This window comes from Erinaceus europaeus, chromosome 19 (genome assembly GCF_950295315.1).
Source record: "Erinaceus europaeus chromosome 19, mEriEur2.1, whole genome shotgun sequence".
Lineage (NCBI taxonomy): Eukaryota > Metazoa > Chordata > Mammalia > Eulipotyphla > Erinaceidae > Erinaceus > Erinaceus europaeus.
In genome coordinates this window covers 38197771-38215068 of record NC_080180.1, presented here as the reverse complement: position 1 = coordinate 38215068, position 17298 = coordinate 38197771, and the positions used below count along the sequence as shown (strand labels likewise).

Below are 17298 nucleotides of genomic sequence, written 5' to 3'. Positions count from 1 at the left end.
TGTGTCTTTTAATAGGTGAATTCAGGCCATTGACATTTATTGATATCAAAGATTGAAGATATTTTAACGCCATTCTTGTAGAGTTTTAGAGTGTTTTGATATATGTCCTATTTGTGGTGGTCTGGTTGTTTATAGGAGACCTTTCAGAACTTTTTTCAGGGCAGGCTTGGTGATGGTTGCTTCCTTCAACTGTTGCTTGTCTGAGAAGGTTTTGATGCTTCCATCTAGTCTGAATGACAATCTAGCAGGATATAGTATTCTTGGCTGAAAGCCTTTCTCATTGAGCACTCGATAGATATCTTGCCATTCTCTTCTGGCCTGTAGTGTTTGTATGGAGAAGTCTGCTGATAATCTTATGGGTTTTCCTTTGTAGGTGACTCTTTGTTTTTCTCTTGCAGCCTTGAGGATCCTTTCTTTATCCTTATTCCTTTCCAATCTAAGTATGACATGTCTTGGAGTCTTTAGGTCTGGGTTAATTCTGTTTGGGACCCTCTGGGCTTCTTGAATCTTTATGTCTCTGGTGTTGTCTAGACTAGAGAAATTTTCAGCTATTATAGCGTGGAGAATGCTTTCTTCCTCCCCTTCTCTTTCTTCCTCTGGTAAGCCAATAATGTGTATATTGTTTCTTTTGAAGTCATCCCATAGGACTCTGTTGTTGTTTTCAGCATCTCTTAATCTCTTTTTGAGATCTCTTACTTCTTTTTTAGTTGTCTCTAATTTATCCTCAATCATGCTAATTCTGTCTTCAGCCTCATTGATTCTATTCTCTCTACCCTCTACTGCTTTCTGGAGTTCATCTATTTTGTTGCCCTGCTCTGATACTGTTTTAGCTTGTTCAGCTAGTTGCCTTCTTAGCTCAGTGATTTCAGCTTTCAGCTCTCTAATAACCATGAGATAATTAGAATTTTCTTCCATATTCTCATTTGTTGTTCCTCCATTTCTGATTACAATTTTTTTCAAATTTTTTACTCACTCTTGTTATTATTTCCTTAGCTAATGTTTGGATGTTGAACTCGTTGTTTTGTGCTTCACCCTCTGGAGGACTTTTAGCTGGACTCTTGTCCTGGTTCGAGTCTCCAATATTTTTTCTTGTCGTTTTAACCATTTTATATAAATTAACAGTTTTTTCAATCCCTGAGTTGGAGTTCAGTGGTGTAAAAGCCTTTTTTTTTTTCCCCCTGTAGGCTATGGGTGCCTGAGGGCATTTAAACTATCAATAGGCTTCTTAGCTTTATCACTGACTCCTGACCAAGAGATAAAGCAGGGTGTGGCAGAGATAATCCAGTGGTTATGCAAAGAGACTTTCACAGCCCCTCAGCTATGCCACCGAGGTATAGGTCTTCTCTTGAGTTTCCGGGTTAGATCTCTGTACCCTGGTGTCCCTCCCTGTTGCTGCTCCAGATTCTGAGGGTAGTAGCAATGGAGACTCAGAGTTGCACTTTGTGAGTCTCTGGGGAGTCCTTTCCTCCCTTCAGCTGTCCCCTTGTTGGTGGAGCAGACTGGAGGTGGTGTCTCCACTGACAAACTGTCGAACTGTTAGCAGTCACTTACTCTCTCCTTAGGCCCCTCTCTCTTCTCTGTCACCAGCCACGCGTGTTTGTACTCACGGGTGATTTACTGGGTTTCTGTGGTCATTCTAGTCCTGTTTTGTTTCGGTCCGGGTGGTCTCCTTTGGTATTCCTAGTTGATCCGGGAGAGGAGAGGAGAGGAGAGAAAAAAGATAAGCTCAGTTTTAGAAGTGCTGAATTTGAAGTCTCTGCAAGATTCCTGAATGAGGTCATCCAACAGGATTTCAGGACTCCAGAATTCAAACTTGAGTGACCGTTCAGAGAAGGAAGAGATTACTGAGAGAATGCAGTTTGAGAATTATTAGAATGTCAAACCTCAGGCCTTCAGATTCACTGCTAACACTTTTTCAAGCTGCCCCATTAAAATCTGACTCACCTCTGTATAGATGAAACACCAACCCACACCCAAATGGCAGGATCCATTCTCCATCCCTCCTTACAGAGGTCAGTTTGTAGGCTGCCACTCTGGAGAGTACACAGCACTCTAAGGGACTCTGCCATTAAAGAAAGAGAAAGCCTATTTTAACGAAAAGACATGCCGCTTCTACATTTTCGTCAGTTACTTCTCGTGATTGGCTCGTTGTAGTTCCACCTGGTGCTGGGGACAACAAAACAAAAACACTTGTGGCCAGAAGCACATCCTCCCTTGCAGGTCACCAGGTACACGGCTTTTACCAGCATGCTCATCCACTGAGGCCAAACAGAGCAGTCAAATCAGAGGGGCCAAGAGAACATGTAATCAGTGTCCATTAGTTTGCTGTGAAAGAAACCAAAACCTAGAGAAGACAAAAGACTTGTCCAAGGTAAGAGATCTTACACAGGGACTGTAAGATTCAGTAGGTTTCTCCCATGGCAGTGGTACAGATTTGACTAGACTGTTTGTTGTAAAACAAACAAAAACAACAACAAACAAAACCAACAACTGGGTAGGGGCTAAGCAATAGTGCTCTTGGTTAATGCTCTTGGTTCTACAGTGCACAAGAAACTGGGCTCAAGCCCCTGGTCTCCACCTGTAGGGGGAAAGCCTCACAAGTGATGAAATAGAGCTGCAGGTCTCTCTCTCTCTCTCTCTCTCTCCCTTTCCTCTCAGTTTTTCTGTCTTTATCCAATAATAAATAAACAAATAAATAGATAAAATAAAATTAAAATATGGGTATATGCCCACAGAGCAATACATCAATATAATATGCTTTTTAAGACAATAACATTTAATGTGAAACTGATGTGCCATTTTGATGGAAGTGGGCAATTGTGTAAGCCTTACAGATAAGCCTGAATGTCACAAGTAGCATATAGGCTCCATGTTTTCGGCAACAGCCTACAGATTTCATCACTGCAAAGTGAATTGGGATTTTCAAAGTGTTAACAGTGAAAAGACCTATTTCCCCACCTGCTTTTTATGATGTTAATTTTTTATTAGTGATTTAATGATGATCAACATGATAAAAAGATTGTGGGTATAGAGGGGTACAATCCCATACAATTCCCACCATCAAAGTTCTATGTCCCATCCCATCCATTGGAAGCTTCCCTATTATTTATCCCTCTGAGAGTATGGACCAAAGACCTTATGGGGTGCAGAAGGTGGGAGGTCTGGCTTCTGTAATTGCTTCTCCACTGGACATGGGCGTTGACAGGTCCATCCATATCCCAGCCCATTTCTTTTTTTCCTTCCTTTTCTTTCCCTTCCCTTCCCTCCCCATCCCTTTCCTTTCCTTTCCTCCCCTCTCCTTTCCTTTACTTTCCTATTGATTTAATAAAGATCAACAAGACCATAGGACAAGAGAGGTATAATTCCACACAATTCTCCCTACCAAAGTTCCATATCCCATCCCCTCCATTGGAAGCTTTCTTATTCTATATCTCTCTGGGAGTATGGACCCAGGATCATGATAGGGTGCAGAAGGTGGAAGGTCTGGCTTAGCACACACCTTTGATTGACAATGGCGTGCTGTTTCTTCAGGCTTTGACATTGTTCTGGTCAGAACTGAGAAAGGATAAAGGGCAGTTCTCCAAAGATTAGGGTTTTCAGTTCAACTGAGAGTTGCACACAGTTCAATAGTTTTGCCTGAGAAATTAGACTGTTGTTTTGGAAGGGGCAACTGTTTTATCAGAGTGTCTGGTGCTGTTTCCTTCTACCAGACAGCATAGTCATGGGACCTGGGATCATAGGTAAGCTTTCCTCTCATTATTGTCCTCTAGACAAGTGGCTCAGGGGCCAGGGGGCTTTTTAGCACCCTATGTGACATTTTTATGGCAAGCCTGTTTTTCTTTTAGTGTCAAAAAAAAGTTGAGTTGTGAAAATTGAATTCATGTCAGTGTGACCCTGAAATCTTTGAGCAGTATTTAATTTTGTCTCCTTTTAAGAACAAAGGAATTAAACAAACCAGAGGTCCAAACTTCCTAAAACTGTTCCCCAGATATGTTTCATTGGTGTGTGGGTGGGTGAGAGATTCATGTTTAGAATATTTCTTTCTTCTTAAATTGTTTTTGTTTTCTAAGTGTTTTCAAATTCACCATTTGTTTGTTTGTTTGTTGTTTGTTTTTAAATGAGCCTTGGCCCAGCACATTTTGGAAACCTATTCTGTCCTAATTCAGTGTTTGAAAGTTCTGAGAGGTTTTTTGTATTGCTGGGCAGTATCTTATTGCTTGCATAGATTATTTGATCTTGCATTACCTACTAAGGGACACTGGGGTTGTTTCTAGATTTTTTTAAAATTATTTTTATTTATTGGATAGAGACAGACAGAAATTGAGAGGGAAGGAGATGACTGAGAGGGCGTGAGACAAAGAGACACCTGCAGCCCTGCTTCACCACTTGCAAAGCTGTCCCCCTGCAGATGGGGACTGGGGGTTCGAACCCAGGTCACTGTGTACTGTAACTTGTGCTCAGCCAGGTGCGCCACCATCCAGCCCCTATTTCCAGATCTTCAGGGTAATTGTTAGCTGTAGATTTACATGTTTAAATTGGATGCCCAAATACCTAGTAATCTAGTAAGAGTAAGTGTGATGTTTACTACCGTCAGATTTTAGGCAAGTCACACTTCCTCCCGATGATGCTGTGCTGTCGAGCTACAAATGCTGGATATCACAGCTGTGACACGCTGTCCCAGCATCCCTTCTAGTAAAAGTTTTCCTTTTACTCTTATTATCCCCATGAAGACTGGGGTGAGGGGAGTCGCCATTTGTTCCCTGCACCTTGCCTGGAAAGGCACAGCAATCTTGGTCCCTGTCAGCCACTTAGCAATCAGCAACTCTCAATTCAAAATCACCAGTTCTCTGGGGGCAGACTCAGAAGTGGGAAGCAATCACCCAAGGCTTGCTGGTTTCTGTTTCAGCCATAAACTGCAAGAAATGGGCAATTAGCCACCTTTGAGGTGTTTCCACAACTTGATCTTGAGCCATGATCAATCAAAAGAAGTCAGGAATTGTGATCAAAGGCATCATACTTAGTTATAAGCTTTCCCTGAAGCTCAGTCTGTTCAGTAGCAGAAGTCATCCTTTGCCTACTATGCTGAGGACTGTCCTGGTCTACGTCTGCCAACACCCTCCTTGGCCACACCGGTCCTTGTCCACGCTCTCCTCTGTGTCCTGCACTTTTTATCCTTGCTGAGCCATCATCTCCATTTCAATGATCTTTTAAAAGAATGTAAAAGGCAGACCTGCAAATGAGAACAGAATTTAAGAAGTTTAAATGCCCCTCAGAGAATGGGCTGAATCAGGAGACTTGGTTAACAGGCATGTCCCTACCCATAGTCACTCCAGGGAGAAATTTAGAGGTGGTGGAGCAGAGGACCACTTCAAATTTCATGGAAAACCACTTTTCATGGACACAGTTATGTAGCCTTTTACAAGTACCCTGAGCTTGGCTCTATAAAAATATATAATAAGGGGGGTCGGGCGGTGGTGCAGTGGGTTAAGCTCATGTGGCACAAAGCGCAGGGATCAGCGTAAGAATCCCGGTTCGAGCCCACGGCTCCCCACCTGCAGGGGAGTCGCTTTACAGGTACTTGTTCATTTCAATGAACTCTTCTTCAGGGACCCCCATCCTTGATGGGAGCAGTGTGTAGCTCTGATTAGCAAACCTATCCAGTTTACTATTACTTTTTTGGGGGGTGGTGGTCCATGTCTTCTTTCCATATATTTCCTTGCTTAGTGGTGACATGGAGCTAATCAAAACAGTGCAAGTTTTGGTAAGAAACATTCCTGCGTGAAATAAGGGGACTCTCCCTCTCTCTTTTTTTAAATTTCTTTATTGGGGGATTAATGGTTTACAGTCCACAGTAAAATACAACAGTTTATACATATGCAACATTTCCCAGTTCTGCTTGCTGATTCTTCACAATACAGAAGAAGGAGACTGACACAGAAGGTGGGAAAGACACCACAATGCGATTGTTTCCTCCAGTGCAGTGGGGGCCAGGTTCGAACCTGGGTTGCAGGCCTAGCAAAACAAAGCAGATGCTTTCTTCATGTGAGCTCTTCTGCCGAAAGAAGAAAGGGTCTTTTCACAGCAACCCTTATCTAAAATAGAGTTCCTTGGTCTGGCTCCAATACTCACGGACACACCTTGGTTTATTTATTTTTTAAAATTATTATACTGGAAGGGGAGGAGCATAAAGCGGAGAAGCGAAATTGGAAATCTAAAGGAACCTTCCAGGAACAACTTTTGTGCCTCATAAGATAACATTGGCACCTAGTGACACTTCTAGACACCACCAGCAACTCCTAAGAAAGTGTTTTTTGCTTACTTAAACAAATTATGTCTAATAGAATTGTAGCTGGTGTAACTTTAACATGTACTTAGGATTAGCTGTTGGAAAGCAAGAAGACACCAAAATTGAAGAATTTGGGGACCCTTCTTCTAGAGAAAACAGCAGTCACTGATAGTAATCAACATGACCAAAAATGACTCAGTTCCTGAGATAAAGGACTGAAATGGGGGTGGGGAGCACATCCGGTTATGTGCATGTATTACCAACCTAAAGTACCTCAGTCCAAGCCACCACTCCCGACCTTCAGGGGGATGCTTCATAGTCAATGAATCAGGTCTGCTGGTGTCTGTCTTTCTCTCCCTCTCTACGTCTCCCTCCTCTCAATTTATCTCTGTCCTAATAAAAACTAGAAAAGAATGAAAAAAAAAAGGAAAAAATGGCTTCTGCATCAGTGGATTCATAATGCTGGCACTGATTGATACCCAGTGATAGCAGGGGAAAAAAAAGAACTGAAATGGTAAAACAAACTAAAAACCCATCAGCCAAACAATAAAATAAAATATAATACATAGGTGTGTTCTCTGAGTCTAAGCTCTGTACTTCCTTTGTTTTAAACCCAAGCAGCCTATACAAGTGAGATTGCTATGAAATAATTGAAATTCAGGGAAAATTATATATTGAGCTTCTAGGGTGTACAGGGTTTTGTTCCAGTTGTTTACGGGTATAATTTGAGACAGTCTGAGCAAGGCACTGCCTGCTGGTTTCTGAGTCAAACTGGGGCCACTGGCTTGCTCTCTGTGAGAAAACTCCAGGGTTTCCCTATCTTAACAATAATAAGGCTACATGAATGGCTTTATCAAAGTTACTGTGGCAAGTGGATGAGTATGCAAACATCTCTGACAACTGTTGGTGACATGTAATAGGTGTTCAATATGTTAAGATCATTTATGATCCAACCTTCACAATAATTTTAAGGGGGGGGGAGTCAGAGAAAATCAAGTGGTCTAAGGTGTGTCTACCACAAAATAGTAACAGACTTGAGCCCAGATATGCCCATCTCTGAAACAGACACACATACTCCTTATTAACAAGATATACAAGACTATCATCAGTGTCCTAAACTCATGGAGATGTAAAGCTGAATCCGCACATTAATGTGGAAGAAGATACTCGGAGGCTGGGAATTGAGGGAACTGTTACCTTGTAAACCAGTGGATCATTCTGGAATCCGTGTTTCTCCTTTGCTCAAGAAGCTTCACTATCTAGGTTCGTTCCAATTTTACCAACCTATGAGTCTCTGCATCTCAAGAGGTTTTTTTTTTTTTTTTTTTTGTCTTTTATCCGTATAATCCTGAGCTCTATTTTATTTATTTATTTATTTATTTTTCCCTCCAGGATTATTGCTGGGCTCGGTGCCTGCACCATGAATCCACTGCTCCTGGAGGCCATCCCCCCCCTTTTTGTTGCCCTTGTTGTTGTAGCCTCATTGTGGTTATTATTATTGCCATTGTTGATGTTCATTGTCGGATAGGACAGAGAGAATTGGAGAGAGGAGGGGAAGACAGAGAGGGGGAGAGAAAGATAGACACCTGCAGACCTGCTTCACCACCTGTAAAGCGACTCCCCTGCAGGTGGGGAGCCGTGGGCTGGAACTGTGATTCTTAAGCTGATCCCTGTGCTTTGTGCCACATGCGCTTAACCCACTGCGCCACCACCGACCCCCCCTTATTATATATTTTTATAGAGCCAAGCTCAGGGTACTTGTAAAAGGCTACATAACTGTGTCCATGAAAAGTGGTTTTCCATGAAATTTGAAGTGGTCCTCTGCTCCACCACCTCTAAATTTCTCCCTGGAGTGACTATGGGTAGGGACATGCCTGTTACCAAGTCTCCTGATTCAGCCCATTCTCTGAGGGGCATTTAAACTTCTTAGATTCTGTTCTCATTTGCAGGTCTGCCTTTTATATTCATTTAAAAGATCCATTTTGGGTTCATGTGACTATTCAAGTGTCAAAACTTGAAAACTGGAGTGTCAGGCCAGAAGACAAAGACCTTTTGTCATGCATCTCACTTTGCCATCTATCAGAAGATGCCAAATTCAAATTGCAGCCTCAGTCTGCAAATGTCTCAGCACAATGCAGGACCTTCCTTGGATAGCACTCCTGGTAGGTCCACTGGCCAGGATTCACGCTCCGCGACCCCATTGGCTGAAGGGCCCATCAATCAACGCACCATATTGTGTGCCATTGATGGATTTAAACTTGGGCCCGCCCACTCTCCCCAGCTCTATGACAGGCTGGCCGCCAATTGGCCGAGGCGCCGCTCCTCCTGGGCACACTGGGAGCATGGCGACCGCTGGGAACCCACCCAGCCCAGGCGCGAGGCCCCTCGCAAGCCCCTCCCACCGGGACTCCCTCCCCTCTTCTCCCAGAGACCCCGCCCGCCTCCCTGACCGACTGGTCCCCAAAACGGTGGCGGTTTATGGTCGTTGGTCCCGGGGTTTTTGGACCAACACTAGAAGACCCGAAGGGGTGAGGAGGGCAAGGTGGGGTTCGGCGGGGGCTCCTGGCAAATGCTGGTAAGGGCTGCAGCCCAGGCCTCCGGGCCGCTCACATCGCTGTAGCAAGAGCAAGGAAAGCCCTGCGCCGCAGTGTCGGGTTGCCCGTCTGGCAATGGAAGGGCGAGCGTCGGAGCTGAGGGTTCGAGGCCCGGGGGGCGTCTTGGGAGCAGACAAGCCTCCCTGAGTCCTCCCCTCGCGTGGGCGGTGCAGGCCGTCGGGGTCCTGCCCTGTCTCCGCCTTATTTCCGCTCCCCCTTCCCCTCACCAACTTCTGGCCCTTCCCACCTGCTGCCCTCCATCTTCTTCCCACAGCCATCCAGCGTCGTCTGCTCCCCCCTCCCCCCGGGCTGTATGGCCGATGTGGGGCCCGTGTGTCCTCGCCAGGGGCCTGGGGGCCGCTCCCGGGCCGTCCCGTCTGCTGGGTGAGACTTAGCAGGGAGCCGGGGGCGGCCTGGACCCCCATGTTGGGACCCTCCCTGGTGCCCCTGCTCCCTGTCCGCTGCATGGGGGGGGGGGGGGGGGCTGGGTGCAGGGAGCGCTGATGGCCACAGGTGGCACCGCCATCCAGCTGCTGCTTGTTTGTTTGTTTGTTTGTTTGTTTGTTGGGGGGCGGTGGATACTGGAAATGCCCTCCAGCAGGAGCCAGGGAGCTGTGCTGTGAACTCGGGGTCCGCTCCCCGCGCCCCGCGCCTGTGGGCACCTGTCGCCTCGGGGCGAATGCACGTGGCGGCTTTATGGCGAGTCCCAGTGGGGGCAAGAGGAACCAGTTTTAATCAATAATAATACTTATTATTCAGCGCTTGGTTTTTCTTACAGATCTATCCCGCTGGGTACGTTTGAGACTTAAGAACCAGGGAGCAGGCTACAGTTATGTCTATAAAGAGGCTTCACTTCTCACCCGCCCCCCCCCAAAAAAAAAAAGACATTTCTTGCGGCCTTAGACATTTACTTTTTTTTTTTTTAATAATGGGGAAAATGTTTTCATACCCAGTATTGGGACAGTTGGGTAGCTGAGCTCATCTTCTGCAGGGTTCCAGAGGAAAAGCTGCTTTATGGCGCTCAGGGTGGCCGGCTTTACGCTTTTCTTAAATAAAATTTTAAAAGATTGGTTTGCGACCACGTGCAACTGTAGCTGTAAAGATGGCTGTGGGTGGGTGCAGCAGTGGCTGTGTTAGCGGGTTCGTGGTGGTGCTCAGGAAGCTTGTTTGTTCCTTTCTGATGAGAGAGAGAGAAAGAAAGAGAAAGTGAAGATGAGAAAAAACTTGAACATTGTCGCCAGAGATTACACAATACACCGATTGTGAGCTTGTGTGTCGCTCGGTGGGAATTATTTGCAAGAAAAATGGAACCAATTTGTGGACTGAAATGATGCCTCGGATTTTTGACTGGTGTTGCTTCTTTGTAGTCAGGAAGCTTAGGCCGGCTGTGTAAGGAGGGTTTGTAATTAGAAACCAAGTAAATTCTGTCTAGTCTTGGATATTAGTGCTGGGTATTGTTTCCCGGTATATTTTGCAGACTGATGGGTAGTGAAGTAAGAAAATCAGGGAAGAAATATCTATTTTTGAATTGCATTTCAAATGACATTATGGAATTATTTAAGAAAGATTATATGCGCGGATTTTGGTTCCATGTACATACCTATTTTAAATTAAAAGCATATTTTGCTCTTATGTGTAGAGTGGTATTTGTGAATTTTATTAATAACATTTTTAGTGTGAGAGGCAGTAACTCTAGAATAGTTATAAGTATAGTTGCTTTTTGAGTTTGAGTTTTAAGAATAGTTTAAATATAGTTGCTTTTGCCCTCCTGCCCAGTGAGGTGGAAAATTCCTTGCCCTTTTCCCCACGACAGAACCTAAGAGGCCATCAATTATTTTGACAGACCCTGCAGTGAGCAGGACTCATCATGACCTCTGCAACAGAATACTGTTACCAGACAGTTAAAAATGGCCTGACAAATGATGACCTGATAGATTACAAACAGATGGTCGGTGGTCCCAATAAAGAACAAAAAAATGTGGTGACCCCCACTTTGGCTGGGACCTATTGGTCTGGTGTAATGTCTAAAACTAGCCCATGCTTTGCTCTAAATAAATCAGGCTTTTGCTAAGTTTAAAATGATTAGATATAAGCTGATAACGTGATGTGTTCCCCCTCCCTGAGTGTAGTCTAAATTCCTATAAATTATATAGTTTGAGCTTTATTCAGGGTCGAGCTTGGTAGACTAACACCAGTCACCATCTCGGCCCGGATTGCAATTCGTGAATAAACATCTTTTGCTTCCTTGCAGTGGATGGTGGTTTGATTTCGCTCTTTAACATTTAGTAGTTCAGTTGTATCTTAATATTTCAAAAATTTATTGCAGTTATTCCTTTGAATAGTTCAACTTAACGTCTAAATTTGTCCATGACAGTATAGCTGGAGGCTGTAAGAGTTGTAATAAAACTTTTTTTTCAAAGATTTTATTTATTAATGAGAAAGTTAGGAGGAGAAAGAGAAATCACTAGACATCACTCTGGTACATATGCTGCTGGGGATTGAACTCAGGACATCATGCTTGAAAGTCTAATACTTTATTTATTACCAGAGCACTGCTCAGCTCTGGTTTATGGTGGTGCAGGGGATTGAACCTGGGACGTTGGAGACTCAGGCATGAGAATCTCTTTGCATAACCATTATGCTATCTACCCCTACCCTGTAATAATACTTTTTATATAATACAGATTTAACTTCTGGAAATAAAAATATATGCTTAGTTGTCTAATTAAAAATTTAAGATTGGGAGTCGGGTGGTAGCGCAACGGGTTAAGCGCACTTGCTGCAAAGCACAAGGACTGGCATAAGGATCCTGGTTCGAGCCCCCTCCCCACCTGCAGGGGAGTCACTTCACAGGTGGTGAAGCAGGTCTGCAGGTGTCTGTCTTTCTCTCCTGCCTTTCTGTCTTCCCCTCCTCTCTCCATTTCTCTCTGTCCTATCCAACAACAATGACATCATCAACAACAATAATAACTACAACAATGAAAAACAAGGGCAACAAAAAGAGAAAATAAATATTTTTTAAAAAATTAAAAATTTAAGATGCAATTGAATTAATTAATGCAATTAATTAATTAATGCAATTGAATTAATCGTTTATACTGAAACAGTTTTAGGTTTGCAGTCATGCATCTTGGATTAAATTATTCTAATGGGGAGAGAAAGACAGACACCTGCAGACCTGCTTCACCGCTTGTGAAGCGACGCCCCTGCAGGTGGGGAGCCAGGGGCTCGAACCTGGATCCTTACACCAGCCCTTGCGCTTTGTGACAGGTGTGCTTAACCCGCTGCGCTACCGCTCGACCCCACAACTATTGACACTTTTAATTTCTTGCAACCCAAAGTCGTGTTTCATAGATTCTTGGCTCTCCGTGGTCTCCATTTAAAACTGTTTTAAAACTTTTGTCTTAGGAACTGCAGCCATGAATGAAGAAAATATAGATGGAACAAATGGAGGCAGCAAAGTTCGAACTGGTACTCAGAATGAAGCAGCACTGCTTGCTCTGATGGAGAAGACTGGTTACAGCATGGTTCAAGAGAACGGGCAGAGGAAGTTTGGTGGTCCTCCTCCAGGTGTGGATTTGTCTATATTCTTTGAAACTGAATCACTTAATGTAATCATTAAGTGTATTGACCACAGGTATCCCAGGCACTAGCTTTCTTCTTGTAACTGCATTAAAAATTTAGGGATCGTTTTTACTATTTTTAGGGGGAAAGAGGTAGGTTATATGTGCTGTGAATGTCTTTGTAACTACTTGTACCTTAATTTTAATTTTGCAACCAGGGTTTGCTCTGGGAATTGATGCCTGCACAACTCTACCATTCCTAGTGGCTTTCCCCTTTCATTCTTGCCACTTTTGTAGTAAGAAAACCGAGTGTGAGAGACAAGAGGGAGAGAGAGAGACAGAGAAGAGACCCTGCAGCACTGCTTTACCACTTATATATGAATCTTCTTCCTGTAGGCTGGGTCCTAGGGCTGGAAATGTCTTCTCCTTAAGTTGTTTTCAGTCTGGCTTGTTTAGGAACCAGAAGAGAGAAGAAGTCAGGGACATGGAAATATCTGGGTGTTAGAGCACAAGGACTTCCACGCTTGAAGCTCCAGACACCCCAGATTCATTTCTTGGCATACCAGATGCCACGCTGAGTGGTGGTGGTGCTTTGGTCTCTCTGCTCATCCCTCACACACTCACAAATATAAGTAAATCTTAAAGAAATCAGGATTGGGGGGAGTCAGGCGGTAGTGTGGCAGGGTAAGTTCACATGTCGCAAAGTGCAAGTAAGGACTGGAGTAAGGATTCCAGTTTGAGCCCCCAGCTCCCCACCTGCAGTGGGAGGGCTCACTTCACAAGCAGTGAAGCAGGTCTGCAGGTGTCTTATCTTTCTCTCCTCCTCTCTATCTTCTCCATCTTTCCCCATTTCTCTCTGTCCTATCCAACAAATAGTGACATCATTAACTGCAACAACAATAAACCAAAAAGGACAACAAAAGGGAATAAATAAATAAATATTAAAAAAATAAATCAGGATTGGGTCTGTAGGAGCAGTGGTTCTTAAATTAGTAAAGAGAAAGTTGCTTTGGAAACTTAAAAAAAATATTTTTATTTATCATTGGATAGAGACAGAGAGAAATTGATGGGGAGGGAGAGATAAAGAGGGAGAGACAGAGAGACACCTGCAGCCCTGCTTCACCATTCACAAAGCTTTCCTCCTGCAGGTGGGAACCAGGGGCTAGAACCTGGGTCCTCGAGCACTGTGATGTGAGCACTTTACCAGGTGCACCAACACCTGTCCGGTTTGGGGAACTTTTGAATGAACATTGAGTGATGGAGTGAGAGTGATATTTACACTAGAAGATCAGATACAAATAGGAAGATGGACTTAATGTTTTGCATCTTGCCTTTCTACTACTACTAAGTTTAATTTCTTTGATTTTAAGTCTTCCAGTTTATAATCTGGCCACATTTAAAGTAAATATTAGGGGGCTGTTATGCACATGTTACGAAGTGCAAAGACCCAGGCTCAAGCCTCTGGTCCCCACCTGCAGGGGTTAAGTTTCACAAGTGGTGAAGCAGTGCTGCAGGTGTCTCTCTGTCTCTCCCTCTCTGTCTCCCTCTTCCTCCTTGAGTTCTTTCTCTATCCAATAAATGAAGTAAATGAAAATGTAAAACTTAGACCTTTGTCTATCTCAACAGTTGCTTTGCCAATGACTTTCCTCTTCTTTAAAGTCACCCTGACTGTACAGACCTTTGTGCTGCGTATTGGTCTGAAGGATAAAGCACTTAACTTTGTCTTCATCATAAAGCCTCGACTTAATTCTCATGAACTCAGATTTACCTGACTAGCAAAATATATTGTACTACTGGGACTTTGTTTTTCTTACAGTATTAATCACTTCTTATCTGACTTACTAAATAAAAGCTTCAGGGTAGAGGAATTTTTTTTGTTATGTTCACCATTATATTCCCAACACCCTGGCCAGTGTATGTATGATACATAGAAGGCTCACATCACAGTAAATTTGTAGGATAAATAATAAATATAAATATCTTATAGAATTAATTAGTTAATTTATGTCTCAGGTTGGGAAGGTCCACCTCCTCCTAGAGGCTGTGAGGTTTTCGTAGGAAAAATCCCTCGTGACATGTACGAAGATGAGTTAGTTCCTGTATTTGAAAGAACTGGGAAGATATATGAATTTCGACTTATGATGGAATTTAGTGGTGACAATTGAGGTTATGCTTTTGTGATGTACACTACAAAAGAGGAAACCCAGTTAGCTATCTGAAATCTTAATAATTATGAAATTCGACCTGGGAAGTTTATTGGTGTATGTGTAAGTTTGGATAACTGCAGATTATTTATTGGAGCGATTCCCAAGGAAAAGAAGAAAGAAGAAATTTTGGATGAGATGAAGAAAGTTACGGAAGGCGTTGTGGATGTCATTGTTTATCCAAGTGCTACTGATAAGACCAAAAATCTTGTTTTTGCATTTGTTGAATATGAATCTCACAGAGCTGCTGCTATGGTGAGAAGAAAATTAATTCCAGGTAAATTGATTCTTGTGAAGGTTACTTTCCATACTAAAGCAGGACAGGAAAAATAATGGTGCTACTTAGGCCGGGGTAGATGGCACAGTGGCCATACAAAGTCTCATGTGTGAGACTCCACAAAGTCCTGGTTTCATTCCCCTGCACCACCATAAGCCAGAGCTGAGCAGTGTTCTGGTGTTGAGAGAGAGAGACACTGAAACTTAAAAATATTTCATGCTCTTGAGGAATAATGATTTGAGTTCAAAAAAATTAGTGCTGAAGAGAAATTGATCCTATAAAGTGAATCATTATTTGTAATGATTTACTGCAGACATTTTTTCCCGTCTGATGGAAGTCTAAGGGATAGCACCTAATTCTCTTGATTGCCAATTCTTTTTTTAATATTTATTTCCCTTTTTGTTGCCCTTGTTTTTTTATTATTGTTGTAGTTATTGATGATGTCGTTGTTGGATAGGACAGAGAGAAATGGAGTGAGGAGGGGAAGACAGAGACTGGGAGAGAAAGACAAGACACCTGCAGACCTGCTTCACCGCTTATGAAGCGAAGCGACTCACTGCAGATGGGGAGCTGGGGTCTTGAACCTGGATCCTTAGTCGGTCCTTGAGTTTGGCGCCACCTGTGCTTAACCCACTGCGCTACCGCTCGACTCCCAATTGCCAGTTCTTATACTTAAAAATCTTTGAAGTGTATTCCATTTCTCTCCCCCACCCCCTCTCTGTATGGATCCAGGGCCTTGCATGTGCATGATTTTATGGTTCCAAGGTTCTTTTTTTTTTTTTCCCAGTCAGAGAAAAGGAGATGGGGACGGAGACACAGAGGCACTAGGGCTTTCCCTGGTACTGTGGTACTCCTCTGGGGTTCACATCTGGATTTTACTTGCATGGCATAGTATGCAGTCCGCCTGATAAGCTATCTCTCTGACCTGTTGACTATTAAAAGATTTTTTCCATAAATTCTGACTAGACTTGCTTTATTAAAATTTTCAGGTGAGTAGTGAACTTAATTTTATTGCTTAATCATGTATATTGACTTGGATTTAAGTTTCTGCTTTTTGGAGGTGTGATTTAATTGAGTAGTTTTCAACTTTCACTTTTTTTTAATTATGTTCAAATTAGTTTGCTTTTTCTTTTTACAGGGACATTTCAGCTATGGAGTCATACCATTCAAGTAGATTGGGATGACCCAGGAAAAGTGGTTGATGAGAAAACCATGCAGAAAGTGAAAGTTCTCTATGTGAGAAATTTAATGATCTCAACAACAGAGGAAACAATGAAGTCCGAATTCAATAAATTCAAAAATTTTTGGTGCAGTGGAGTGAGTGAAGAAACTGAGAGATTATGTGTTCATGCACTTTTTCAACTGAGAAGATGCAGTGGCCGCCATGTCCATGATGAACGGAAGGTGCATTGGCGGAGCCGGCATCGAGGTGACCCTGGCAAAGCCAGTCAACAAAGAGAACACCTGGAGGCAGCACCTGAATGGTCAGATCAGCCCCAATCCTGACAACCTCATTGTGTTTGCTAACAAAGAAGAGAGCCACCCCAAAACTCTAGGCAAGCCACCAACTCTCCCAGCTCGGCTCAATGGTCAGCATAGTCCAAGCCCCCCTGAAATGGAGAGGTGCATATATCCATTCTTTCCCGGAACAAAGCTTACTCCCGTTAGTATGTATTCCTTAAAAGCCAATCATTTCAACTCAGCTGTCATGCATTTGGGTTACTACTGCAACAAAAATAATTGGGCTCCACCAGAATATTACTTATATTCTACAACAAGCCAAGATGGGAAAGTACTTTTGGTATATAAGATAGTGATTCTTGCGATTGCAAACAGATCCCAGAGTAACTTCATTCCAGACAAGCTGTGTACTACCATAGAAGATGGAAAGGAACTAGCGGCCCAGTTCTCATTACTTCATTTGGGTAAGTTCAGAATCACTTTACATAATAATAGGATGTGCACTCAGAAAAAATCATGATAGACCTAGACTACTGGCAGTGAATAACATGAATTTGACATCAGCTTTATGAATAGATGGAAAATTTTGTTGAGACTTTATACCTTAGGAAATATCATCGAGCAAATCGAGTTCACAGATTTTAGGAAGACTTTGTCCTATATTTAAAAACATTACTATGAGAAACTTTGGTTTTTCTTTAGAGTTCATGTTTATTTCATTAATTATTTAATGAATCTTCATCTGAATACAAATTTGTATTTAAGTTAGACGATTTTTTTTCTAACTTAAACCCGCTCCTGAGAGTTTCTGCTTTTGGTGAAGTCTGTACAGTATTCGTTTGTTTGAACAGATTTGTGAGTGGATATAACCTGAGGCATTTTGGATGGGTCATGTGTAGACACAGTCTTATGT

The 17298-nt window shown here is 42.9% G+C and overlaps 1 pseudogene; it reads left to right on the top strand.

The window, feature by feature from the left end:
* Window positions 1-12299: 12299 nt before the first annotated feature.
* Window positions 12300-16905, top strand: LOC132534779 (probable RNA-binding protein 46; annotated as a pseudogene).
* Window positions 16906-17298: the final 393 nt, after the last annotated feature.